This window comes from Mesocricetus auratus, unplaced genomic scaffold (genome assembly GCF_017639785.1).
Source record: "Mesocricetus auratus isolate SY011 unplaced genomic scaffold, BCM_Maur_2.0 contig_2350_pilon_subseq_1:19400_obj, whole genome shotgun sequence".
NCBI lineage: Eukaryota > Metazoa > Chordata > Mammalia > Rodentia > Cricetidae > Mesocricetus > Mesocricetus auratus.
The window spans coordinates 1-12,851 of NW_024435199.1; the positions used below are offsets into that span (position 1 = coordinate 1).

Here is a 12,851-nt window from a genome sequence, read left to right on the forward strand (position 1 = left end):
GGCAGCTCACTACTAACTGAAAGTCCAGTTCCGGGGATCCAGCGACCTCTCCTGACCTTTGCAGACACAACACACTCCACACATATGTTACACAGACCTACATGCAGACAAAACACTCAGATATAAAGAATAATTTACAAGATGGAAAAATAAGTATTCGTGGTAATTATAAAACTGTGAAATATATTAACAGTGTAACAGCTTTTCAAATTTCCTCAGTTTTTCTTTTAAAAAGAAGACTGGAACATAGATGACTTGTATCTGTCAGCTCTTGCTGTATGATGAAACATAGAGCAGAAATCTATATCAACAACTTCTAGGTCACAATTTCCAGACAGGACACAGGCGGCCAGACCATTGGATAAGCTGATAAAAGAACCTAACCGTGGACTTCTGGGCTAAGGATTTTATTCTGTGTCTCCCAGACAAGGAATGTGAAGGATTGTTTTGAGATATTCTGTGAGTTTCTCTAAGTCAGAATTCCCTGTAGCCAGGGTGGCCTTGAACTTCTCATGCTATTTCCACCGCCTGAGTGCTCCACTTGCAGTTTGTGGACCACCATGGCCAGTGGTGGATGTAGTGCTAGGACTTGAACTCAGGACTCTGAGTATGTCAGAAAAACACTATACCAAATGAGCTATATTCTCAATCCCACGCAGAGTGTTTCAGGGAGGATGGTAACTTCCCATTACTGTTCCACAATGCTTACGTGAATTTCCCCAGAAATGTTTGCCAACAGAGGGTCATAAAATCTGAGTGTGCATTTGAACCTTATGAAGAGCCTATGAAAATGCAGAAGGCTTGGCTCCAACCACACTTCCTAGATCAGTGGCCCGTGGGTTTTCATTTTTATCAAGTTTCCAGGCCATGTTGGTGTTACTGGAATCCAGGAAACAGAATGGCTCCAGCAAATATACCACATGGGGGCTGGTGAGTTACTTAGTGGGTTAAGGCATTTGCTACTAAACCAGATGACCCAAGTTAGATTCCTGAGAGCCACAGGGCAAGGGAGCCAAGTCCTTCAAAGTTGTTCTCTGACCGCCACTGTGGCATGTGCACTACCAAACAGATAGATGCAATGTTTTTGAAGATGAATTTGTGTGTGTGTACATGGAGGAGAGGCACGCATTTCCACAGCACATGTATTGAAGTCACAGAACAACCTACAAGAGTCAGTTCCAGCCCTCCTCTTTGGGGTCCTAGGATGAAACTCAGGTGGTCAAACTTGGTGGCAGGCACCTCTACTCACTAAAGCATCTCACCAGCCCCTCTACGGCATCATTTACAGTGATGAAATGGAAACTTTTATGTTTGATGTGTATGTATGAGTGTATATACACACATGTGTGTGCAGGTACATGTATGTGCATTCAGAAGTCAGGAGGATGCCAGCTGTCCTCCTCTATCGGGCTTCACCTTTGTTCGTTTGTGACAGATTTCCCTCTGAACTGAAGTTCACTATTTTTCTCCTGTCTTCGTCTCCCAACCCCTCTAGCCCTGGGTTTGCAGGTGTGTGCCGTCATGCCCAGCTTCTTGCTGGAGGAGTCCAACTCAGATCCTTGTTCTTACAGGGAATTGCTTTTAACCCTTTCAGCCATGTTTCTAGCCCAAGGCCTTTAAAAGAGTTTTGCATAACTCACATGAAGACAGCAAGTTATTTTAATGCATATTTTTGCATGTTCACACAATACTTGAATTCTATTGACTAACCCCAGGTATTAGGGTGTACATTTTCCTATATTTGACAATTTCCCATGACAGTAAGAATTTCAATAATGCCGCACTCAAGAAAGCCTTGTCAAGGAACTCACTGCTGCCGGTGGTTCACATCTGGTTGGATGAATACAAGGTGAGTGATACCTCTGATTGTGGTGATCAGGTTCTGGGCTGTTGTTCTTAAGACTGCCATCTTTCCAGATCCAAATTGTACTCTTTCCTGTTTTTCATAAATCAATGGAGCCCCTTCAATTCCTCACCCACTCACCATTAGTCCTGCTCTCAATTGGTTAACCCTAAGTAGCTGTTGATGCAACTTATTTTTTAAGCTTGAATTTTAGGAAAATTCAAGTTTCTCAGAAGCAAATCAACCTGCAGAGTCTTTCCTTAAAATCATATCTACTTATTCACTGGGGAATTACTCTTCCCCTCCCTGCTGCAGCATCAGGAGCTGATTTCTTCAGGTTATCCTAACGAGCCACGATGCAGTTTCCGGGAAGATGTGGCTGGTGCAGGTCTTGTGAATTCCTTTTCTATCAACAGTCAAATATGTCTATTTGAAAGGTTTGCCCCTTGATTTATATATGTCCCCACATGCCATTCTGATGGAGGCAATTCCTGTCTGGAGTCTCTCTTCCCGGGTGACTCCAGTTTTTCTTTTATAATCAGGGCACTGTTGGGGAATTCCTGCTGAGTCAGAAGGATGCAAGTTGAAGCCTGCCAAGGCAACTTAGTAACACTCCGTCCCAAAAACAGAGTGGAATGATGGGGCTAAAGAGATGGCTGAGTAAGAGCATAGGCTGCTCTAGTGGAAGACTTGAGTTCAGTTCTCAGTACCCACATCCAGGTGGCACACAGCCATTGCTATATCCAGCTCCAGGGAATATGGCCACACTTCTGGTGGCACTTGAACCCAGGGATACATACCTCCCACAAAGACACACACACACATAATTAAAATAAATGTCCTGGCATGGTGGTACACACCTTTAATCTAGCACTCAAGAGCAGAGGCAGATCTCTGTGAGTTCAAGGCCAGCTAGAGCTACAAAATGAGAACCCTGTCTTAGAAAAAGATAACAAAAATCTTTAAAAACAAGGAAAAAAGAATATAATGGATATAGGTGATTTATTTAGTAGCTATAGGACTATACAGCACTGCAAACCCATAAGCTATAGATACATATACAACCACCACGACTGGTGTATCTATAAGGCATAATGGTGAATAACTAATACATATTGTATTCTCTTCCTATGAAATTAAAAGTGAGCAAGGTTAAACTTTGAGATTAGTGCTTGGGAGGCAGAGGAAGATGGATTTCTATGAGTTCCAGATCAGCCTGGTCTACATAGTGAGTCCTAGGTCTGCTAGGACTACACAATTGAAACCCTGTTTCAAAAACAGGTGGAGAGGCTGGAGAGATGCCTCAGCGGCTGTGCTCATCAGGGTTCTCTAGAGGAACTGCACTGACGGTGCATAGATGGAATGTATTAGTATGACTTGCAGGCTGTGGTCCAGCTAGTCCAACATTGACTGTCTACTAACAGAAGATCCAAGAACCTAGTAGTTTTTCAGTCCACGAGGCTGGATGTCTCACTGGTCTTCAGTATATGCTGGAATCCTGAAGAAGTAGGCTGTAATGCCAGTAAATGAACGGACTTGCCAGCAAGAGCACGTTTCAAGCTTCCGTCTTCCATGTCTTGTATATAGGCTGCCAGAAGAAGGCACAACCCAGATTAAATGTGGATCTTCCCACCTCAGAAGATCTGAATCAAAATTGCATCTATCCACCTCAAAAGACCTGGATTAAAAGTGGGCTTCTTACTTCAATTTAAGAAAAAAATCCCTCAATGGTGAACCCAGCCACTTGGGTTTTAGTTAATTCCAGATGTAGTCAAGTTGACAACCAAGAAAAGCCACTACAGTGCTTAAGAGCATTTGTTGCTCTTGCAGAGGACTTGAGATCAAGCACCCACGTGGTGGCTTGTCTCTGCAGGCATCAGGCACATATGTTGATGTACAGACATTCATGCAGGCAAAACACTCATATACATAAAGTAAATTTAAAAATGAAATCAGAGCAAGAAAAAGGACATAGTTAAGATAGCTCTGGGTTGCCGGTGTTCACCTCTTAAACAGGGAGCTGGAGCTGACTTGTTGATAATTAAGCAAGTTAAACATTTATGTTTTGTGTCCTTTTGCATTTTTATTATATTGTCTTTAATGAATATCATTAGTTTCTTTGAGACAAGGTATTGCTATATATCCTGGCTTCCCTAGTACCCACAATGTAGGATAGATAGGCTGGTCTTGAACTTACAGTAATCCTTCAGACTCAGCCTCCTAAGTGCTGGGATTATAAGTGGTGCCAGCATGCCCATATTTTAAAATGTTAAGGGTTAAACATGCTTATTTTAAAATTCATATGATCTTCAGGAGTACAAAATTAATACTCTAGGGACCAGGCAAACACTAACAGATGGTTGTGTTCTTATAGAAAACAAAGTTCTATTCCCATTATCCATACGAGATGGGCTAAAACTGCTTGTAAATTCAGCTCCAGGGGATTCAAAACTCTTCTGGCCTCTATAGGCACCTGAATACATGACATGTGATCAAAGAGACACATGTACATTTAAAAAATAAATGATTAAGAGTTAAGAGTACCTGCCATTCTTCCAAAGGACCTGGGTTCAATTCTAAGTACCCACAGGGTGGGTCACATCCTAACTCCAGCTCCAGGGGAATCAGTGTCCTCTTCTAGCCTCTGAGGGCACCTCTAGACTCCTATAAGCACATAGCACACAATAATACATTCAGTGTACACACATAAAATAAATTAATCATTAGAAAATAAAATAAATTAATAAAACAAACAGCCTATTGTTCCCAAAGTGATCATTGAATTATTTGTTGTGGTTGCTGGTTATCACATATGCACATTAGAAGATACTTGTTTGTTTTGTTTTTTGAGACAGGGTTTCTCTGTGTAGCTTTGGAGGCTGTCCTGGAACTCGCTCTGTAAACCAGGCTGGCCTCAAACTCACAGAGATCTACCTGCCTCTGCCTTTCAAATGCTGGAATTAAAGGTCTGTGCCACCAGATCCCGGCTTACTTCTTTCTTCTCTGTAATTTTTTTTAAGGCAGGATTTCTCTATGTAGTACAGTTTGGCCCTGAACTTGTGACCCTGCTATCTCTATTTCTCCAGTGCTGGGAATAGAGACTTGTGCCACAAGGCCCAGATTCATTCATGTGACTGTACAACAAAGTGTTTTATCCTTAAACCTTTGCATTTATTGCTGAATTTTTGTTTTGTTTTGTTTTTTTACGAGACAGGGTTTCTCTGTATTGTTTTGGAGGCTGTCGGTCCAGCCTGGCCTCGAACTCACAGAGATCCGCCTGCCTCTGCCTCCCGAGTGCTGGGATTAAAGGCATGCGCCACAACTGCCTGGCTTATTGCTGAATTTTAAAAACATATTTACAAATTACCCCTGAAAATGAAAACCTTTCTTCTTTAAAAAGATTTATTTTTATTTTATGGGTGTTTTGCCTGCATGAATATTTGTGTATCACTTATGTTCCTGGTGACAGGAGAAGGCAACAGATCACCTGAAACTAAAGTTATAGATAGTTGTGAGCCCCCATGTGAGTGCTGGGAATTGAATCTGCATTCTCTGCAGTAGTAGTCAGTGCTCTTAACTGCTAAGTATTCTCTACAATCCCAAGTACCTTTCCCCTGAAGAGTCCCTTTGGATGGGGGAACAGGCCCGACAGAGCTGACACAACTTAAACAGTCATTGGTGATAAACACTCTGATTACCTTGAGAGTTGGGTTCTATTATTTATTTTGTGCTCAACACTGAAATGCACATCTTTACACATATCTTTGTTTATATTTGTACATTTATATTTGGAATAAATATCAAGACATGGAGTTTCTGGGGGGTGAGCTAACCCATTATTAAATACTGATGGGCAACATCCAAACTGTCCCTCACTGTCCATGTTAGTGATCCACATTGTCACTGTAGGTATATAAAAAGGTCTCCGTATATTAGATATAATTAAGCTGTGTATTTCTCCTAATCTAACACATTAAAGTAATATGTTCAAATTATGTATGTCTTCTATATTTATTAATTTCTTGTATGTGAGCATACCTGCACGTGTACATGTGGAGGTCAACAGACAGCTTTCGAGTCAGCTCTCTTCTTCCACCATACGGGTCCTGGGAGACTGAACTCAGCTCATCAGGCCGGGTGGCAAGTGTCTTTGCCTGCTTAGCCATCTCACTAGCCCTAAACCAGACTTTTTATGAGTGATCTTGAATTTATGTTTGTAGTGCTGATGTTTCCTTTCTCCCACGGCTGTGAATTCTAGTCATGGATCTAAGCAGTTGAATTGAACATTACAATTACTGAGTGACTAAGTTTCATAAAGGATATAAAAAACACATAATGTGAACCAAGAGTGATGCACATACTTGTAATGACAGCACATGGGAGGCTGAGGCAGAAGACTTATGAGTTTTGAGAACTGTTTTAGGTGCAGGCTAAGATCAGATCTGGTTTTGTTTGATTGCTTGATTTTTTGTTGTTGTTGTTGTGAAAAACCTTGGCATCAAAGCGCCGGGCACTGAACCAAACCCTCTGCCCAAGAACCGGGGCCAGACCACTGGCTGCAAATGCAAGAGGTGATTTATTGAGTACACAGGCGCCTACGGATGCTACTGCAACTCGGGTGAAGAGCATACCGGACTTGCAGGGAGCACAATATTTATAGAGTTTTAATGGTTACATAAGTATCAGCATAGCAACAGGCATTTCATTGGCTCATCTTGGGGGCAGGGGTAGTTCCCACAGACTGTTTCCTGGTATTACCTCATGAAAGACCCCGGCACACTTCAGCAATTATTATCTGGGTCCCATGACTACTATGGGGATCATAGACACAACTGGGGGCAGGGGGTAGTTGCCAAGGACTAGGTGTCCTGGTATTGCCACATAAAAGACCCTGGCACGCTTCAGTAATTATTATCCGGGTCCTATGACTGCTCTGGTGACCACAGATCCTGTTTGACATCCTTCCAGCTGGGCGAGGCACCTGGTCTGGGTGTTTTTCATTAGGCAACGGCCTGGCCTTGCTTTTCTTTTCCTAGGGGGTCCTGGATAGGGGTCTTTCAGTTGTTTTTTGTTTTTTTTGTTTTGTTTTGTTTTGTTTTGTTTTGAGACAGGGTTTCTCTGTGACTTTTGGAGGCTGTCCTGGAACTCGCTCTTATAGACCAGGCTGGCCTCGAACTCACAGAGATCCATCTGCGTCTGCCTCCAGAGTGCTGGGATTAAAGGGATGCACCACCACCACCCGGCTAAGATCATATCTGAAAAGTTACATGTAAAACCAACAGACTGTATGAAACTACATGTTGGAAAATTTGATTAGTGGTATGGTACAATAAAAGGCTTTGCAATGGAGAAATGTTTCCCAAGGTAATCCAGGCCTTCACGCCTCCAAGCTGATGGAATCATCCTGTCTTTAACAACCCACCCTGGGAAGCAGTGGCCAAAGCTTACAATACTTAAGAATCTTCAAGAAAAATCCAATATAACATACACATAACACACTCATTTGGAGAAGCAAACCCCCTCTCCCATTTAGCAATGTTGCTATCCTACTTGGCAGCACTGGAAATACACAGATGAAAACACAAGGGTTCTGAATTCAGAGAACCCTGGTCTGTTTAGAATGCCTCTTTTTTTCTTTTCTTTTTCTTTTTGTTTTCTTGTTTTTCAAGAAAGAGTTTCTCTGTGTAACTGCCCTGAAATGCCCTTTCACCCTTTGTAGACCAGGCTGGCCTCGAACTCACAGAGACCCACGTGCCTCTGCCTCCACGTGCTGGGATTAAATGTATGTGCCATCACCACCTAGTTTGTAGAATGCCTCTTTACCACAGGAACAAGGAATCTGATACTCATCCTTACCACTTATTTCAGAACACTTTAAACAAACAAAGAAACAAACAAAAACATGGATGCTAACTGGATGGAGCTCTGTTAGCATCCATGAAGCCATGGGTTCCATCCCCAACATGTCATAAACTGGGTATGGTGGCACACACCTATAATTCTAGCATTCTGGAGATAGAGATGGATTAGAAGTTCAAGGCTAGCCTCTTCCCTATAATGGGTTCAAGGATACATGAGACCCTGTCGTGAAAAACAAGACAAAATAAAAACTAAACATCTGTGGTGCAAGAAAGGACCCATGCACCCTAACACTGCACACCAGCCTGCTTTCTCGTAGGCTTTGCTTACATTGTAAGTGCCCAATCTTCATACTGACCTCATGAAGACACTTGCCCATAGTAATAGGAAATCGATAGCAAAGCCAGGAATGAGCGCAAAACTGTTTAGCTCGAGAGTCCTTTTGATTTTGTTACACCACACTTGTTCTGGAAGTATAGGGATATTGTTGGAGATCAGGAAATAAGGAGCTTAGGCTTTGCGTATGGGAGAAAGAAACCACTGGGATGGGAAACTGTGACTTTGGGTCTCCTGAGAATCAGGACATAAGTTTTCCTGGGTTCCACTGTGTTGGTCATTATGGTGTTGTGGTGGACACAATGGTGATGAACTGGTATCAAAGCAGATGTCAAACGCTCTCTCTCATTCCCTGCGCAGAGGTGTTAATGTGTCACTATTCCTGAGGAGTATGAAATCTACTCACCCAAGATAGGGAACCAATGACAGAGAAAAGTAGTGTATCTCTGTGAGTTCGGGACCAGCCTCGTCTACAAGAGCTAGTTAGTTCCAGGACAGCCTCCAAAGCTACAGAGAAACCCTGTCTCAAACAAACAAACAAACAAACAAACAAACAACATGTGTATCACCAAAGTTAAATTTGGTGAACAAATGAGCTTTATTGGGGTTACTTGCAGGAATATGGGTGAGGGGTTACTTACAGGAGCAGAAATGATTTAAAGAAAACTGAATCGCCAAAAGTCTCGCCTCCTGGGTGTGGAGAAAAGACTCAGTAGTTAAGAGCCCTTGCTGCCCTTCCAGAAGTGCTAACTTCATTTACCAGCACCCACATCGGGCAGCTCATAACTGTCTGTATAGGACTAGGAGATATGAAACCTTCATCTGGCCTCTACAGCTAGGGCACTCACATGTACAAACCCTCATGCTGACATACATACATAAATAAAATTTAATTTTTATAAAGTCCATCCCAGCATGGGTGACAGCTTGTGAAAGCTAGGAACCTAGAGCATACGGAATAGCCTCCAGGGGGCTCAAACTGTTGAAGAGTCTTTTCCAGGGAGTTCAGAGCCTCTTTCAGGCAGTTTGCTGTTCTCGCCTTCTTCCAGGCTTCTAGGCTGGTTTGAGCCTCTCCTAGGAAGCTCAGCTTGCCTGAGAGCCTCCGCAGTCTTTATAGCATATATGTGTTCATACATACACACACACATACACACACATGTTTGAGGACGGAAGGGCCTAGTATATCTGGTCATTTTCAGGAATTTCCTGAAGCCACTGAACTGTTTAGTTCATGGGCTTAATGAGCCTTTACTTCTCTTTAGAACGTCCCGTTCTACACCGTTTTAAAAACACATCTTAAAATATCACCTCCTTTTTTTTTTTTTTTTTTTTTTTTTTGGTTTTTTCGAGACAGGGTTTCTCTGTGGCTTTGGAGGCTGTCCTGGAACTCGCTTGGTAGTCCAGGCTGGTCTCGAACTCACAGAGATCCGCCGGCCTCTGCCTCCCGAGTGCTGGGATTAAAGGCGTGTGCCACCAACGCCCGGCTATCACCTCCTTTTTAACATCCTGTGTTTTACCAGGCTTTCCTAGAAGATGGAAGGTTTTAATCTCACAGAAAAGTGCTGCACAGCAAGAGGAAAGGACATTTTTGTTCCAATGATGAAAACATGTCTTGATTACCTACATTTTTTTGGCTTAATAAAATGACTGTTTGTTTTCATCTAGGATAATTTTTTTCTTCAAAGACCATCTTTGAAATATGTACCCTATGGAAACATTAGTGAGCGTGTTGAATTAAGGAAATGACTGGGTTGCAAGTCATTCCAGTGGTATTTGGATAATGTCTTTCCAGAGTTGGAGCCATTTATATACCCTGATGAAAAGGAATGGAATCAATTTCACTAATAAAGGGTGAAAAAGTCCCCTAGTTCTTCAACATATTGGCACCACAGGACAAGTTTGGAGCACCATGGAATTATGTGAAATGCAACAAGAAATACAATCAGAGTGGCCAATCTCTCAGGAGTGCTTTTCTCTACCTCTAGTGACAATTTCTTCCCTTGTTGCTCAACTGCCACTGAAGTTCTGGGGATAAGGACCTTGACATTAGAAATGTAAGTTCTCTCATGGTTCAGTTGCTGGGATATGATTGACCCAGATAAAATACATGCTGTGATTATTTGACCAATTCACTTGGCTGTGACGGCCGCTTAGGGCCTGCTCTGTTCTGGGAGCCTTCACCGATCTGATGGGCTGAAATGATTGCCTTAGGAAAATGTTCACAGAGAGCCATGACACGTGTACAGTGGTTGAGTTAGAACAAGCTCCTTTCTTGCAACCTGGGGCTGCCTCCTGGCTTGGTTGGGTTCCTAAGAGTCTGATGTCCAAGTCAGTCACCTTGTCACCTTGGTTTAAGATGTCCATGCAGGTTCCTCATATGTTCCTGATGGCCTTTCTGCTTCTATTTTCATGTCTGTGCCCTCCCTCTGTCCTCTGTCCTGTGACCCACGGCTCCCCTGATGCTTCTTGAATTATGCCTTGTTGTTTGTGTATATGGGGTTGGGACAGATCAGCTGACTCTGCCTGCCATACCCAGAGACTCCTTAGCTCCTGAAGTACTTCTCTGGGGGTGTGAGGAATGCTGTAAGGTTCACCCTGTTGAGTTTAAGAAGGTCAAAGAGGAGGAATTCACAAAGTCTACAAAGAAAGCAAGGGAGGAAGCACACTGAAAGGACACAAAAGGGGGCGGGGTCTGAGAGGGTGGCCAACCTTAGCCTATGCAAACACAGCCTGTCCAGTTTCCTCATCACCGCCGTGAAGTTTCTCAGGGGCCGCCAGCAGGACTGAGCATCAGAATGCTGATTCGCTGTCCTATATTTTGTAAGCCTCACCCACTTAGGGATACTAGATGAAATGGTTAATAATCTTCATTATTTGACAGGATTTGGGGTCACCTATGAGACACCTCTTCTGGGCATGTCTCTGAGATTGTGTAGGGAAAACCCACCAGGAAGGTGGTGGCCATAACCCATGAAGGAGGGACCGGATTAAATATAAAGGGGGAAAAAAAGAAAGAACAATGTGCATCAGCCTCTCTGCCTCCTAAGGATGCAATGTACCAAGCTGCTTTATACTTTGGCTGCCATGGCTTATCCACCAAAATGGAGGCTGTACCTTAAACTGTGTGCCCACATAAGCCCTTAAATTGCTTTTTTCAGGTACATTGTTGCAAAACAAGAAAGGTAACACACACATTGCTATGCGCACAGATACAGGCTGTGCTATTGCCCTTGCAAGAGAGAGCCATCCCTGAAATAACTACTAGTTCCACTTAAGATGAGTTGCTGTGTGGACAAGAATGGAAACTATGAGCCTGGCAGTGGTGGCGCACACCTTTAATCCCAGCACTCCGGAGGCAGAGGCAGGTGGATCTCTGTGAGTTCAAGGCCAGCCTGGTCTACTTGAGCTAGCTAGTTCCAGGACAGCTAGGGCTAAATAGAGAAACCCTGTCTCGAAAAATAAACCACACATAAGGATGGAAACTATGAAACATACCCTTTTTGGCATTGGACAGCAACTGCTTGAAGGCCATGGGAAGACACAGGGAAGTGTCATCAGGACCTCAGACTTGTGGAGAGACCTAGGTAGCATAACATAACATCCCAAACCCTGACAATACTAGTAGATATTTGGCAGGACCACGAATGGGTTAACTTTGTGCCACTGTGAGCACAACTTAAAGGGAAAAGTTTTGGCTCATAGTTGCTGTGGGTCCACTGGATGATTGCTTGCTCACTGCACTTGGACAGACATCAGGATGACAGTAGTGTGTGGGTAAGTTATTTACTTTGTGATGGACAGGAAGTTCAGAGGAGACTTGGACCTCTGGGCTAGGTAAGATCCTCAAAGGGGCACCCCCACATCCTCCTCCCTCCAGATTGTCCCCGCCTCCTGAAGGTTCCAGAGCCTTTGGGACTTGCACCACCAATGGCACCAAGCTCTGCACATAAGCCTGTGGGGGGCACTATAAGCCACCGCAGTCGGTTAATGAAGAGGGAATGTATTCTGGGCTAATGTTAGCTAGAACGATCTATTGGTTTGGTTCAGGTGATGCTGTTTTCTTAGTAATAAGGGATGCAGAATTCCCTCCCTACAATGTGTCCCGGTTCCTCTGCCAGACATCACGAAAAAAAAATTTAAGGTCTTGACCGAATAGCATTCATTTCAGAGGTGACAGGATTAAATATTCAGATTATTCGTCGATGTAAAGCAGCATTGCTGGACCAAAGGCCAAAACCCTTACCATTGTGTTAGAGCAGACAGATTCTCTCTAGCCAACTTGTGCCTTCCTCCCTTCCTGAGAACAACTCGTCGTCCCCTCCTCCTCATCTACATTTCTGCCCTGAGCAACCGTAGACTTCGCTAACGGTAGACTTTCGCCAAGGCCCTGGAAAGCAGAGCTCGGTTTGGCGGGGCCCGCGTGACGCCTGCCCGCGGTCCGTGACGTCATCCTCGGGGGCGGGGCGGGGCGGGGGCGGGGGCGGGGGCGCAGCCACAGGAGCCGCGGCGCCGGGCTCCGCAGGTTGCAAGTCCTGTTCCCTGCGGCTCGACCCGGGCTGCGGCGGAAGCGAAGATGCCACAGCCCGCGCCCCGGAGCGCCGCTATCCCGGGCTGCGGGTGTTGCGGTGAGTAGCGGACCCGAGGCGCCTGGCCTCGCGCGGCCTCCTTCGGTGCCTTGAGCGTGGGCCGCGGCCTGGAGCGCTGCGCCTGTTGTGGTCCCAGGCCCGGTGGCCTGTGAGGCCCGAGTGGCTTCCGGCTTCCGCAGCGGCGATGGGCCCTGCACGCGGTGGGGAGGAGGGGCAAGTTGTCGGTG

At 44.5% G+C, this 12,851-nt stretch overlaps 1 long non-coding RNA gene across 2 annotated transcripts; it reads right to left on the minus strand.

The window, feature by feature from the left end:
* Window positions 1-2,828: 2,828 nt before the first annotated feature.
* On the minus strand, window positions 2,829-12,446 carry LOC121138704. 2 transcript variants are annotated; one of them, XR_005875584.1, is made up of 4 exons: window positions 12,282-12,446; window positions 8,061-8,169; window positions 4,388-4,507; window positions 2,829-3,431 (listed from the first exon to the last, which is right to left on the minus strand). It is a non-coding gene; the product is annotated as an uncharacterized LOC121138704 (long non-coding RNA). The 2 variants fall into 2 exon arrangements; XR_005875583.1 differs by lacking the exon at window positions 8,061-8,169 and having other exon boundaries at window positions 12,282-12,439.
* Window positions 12,447-12,851: the final 405 nt, after the last annotated feature.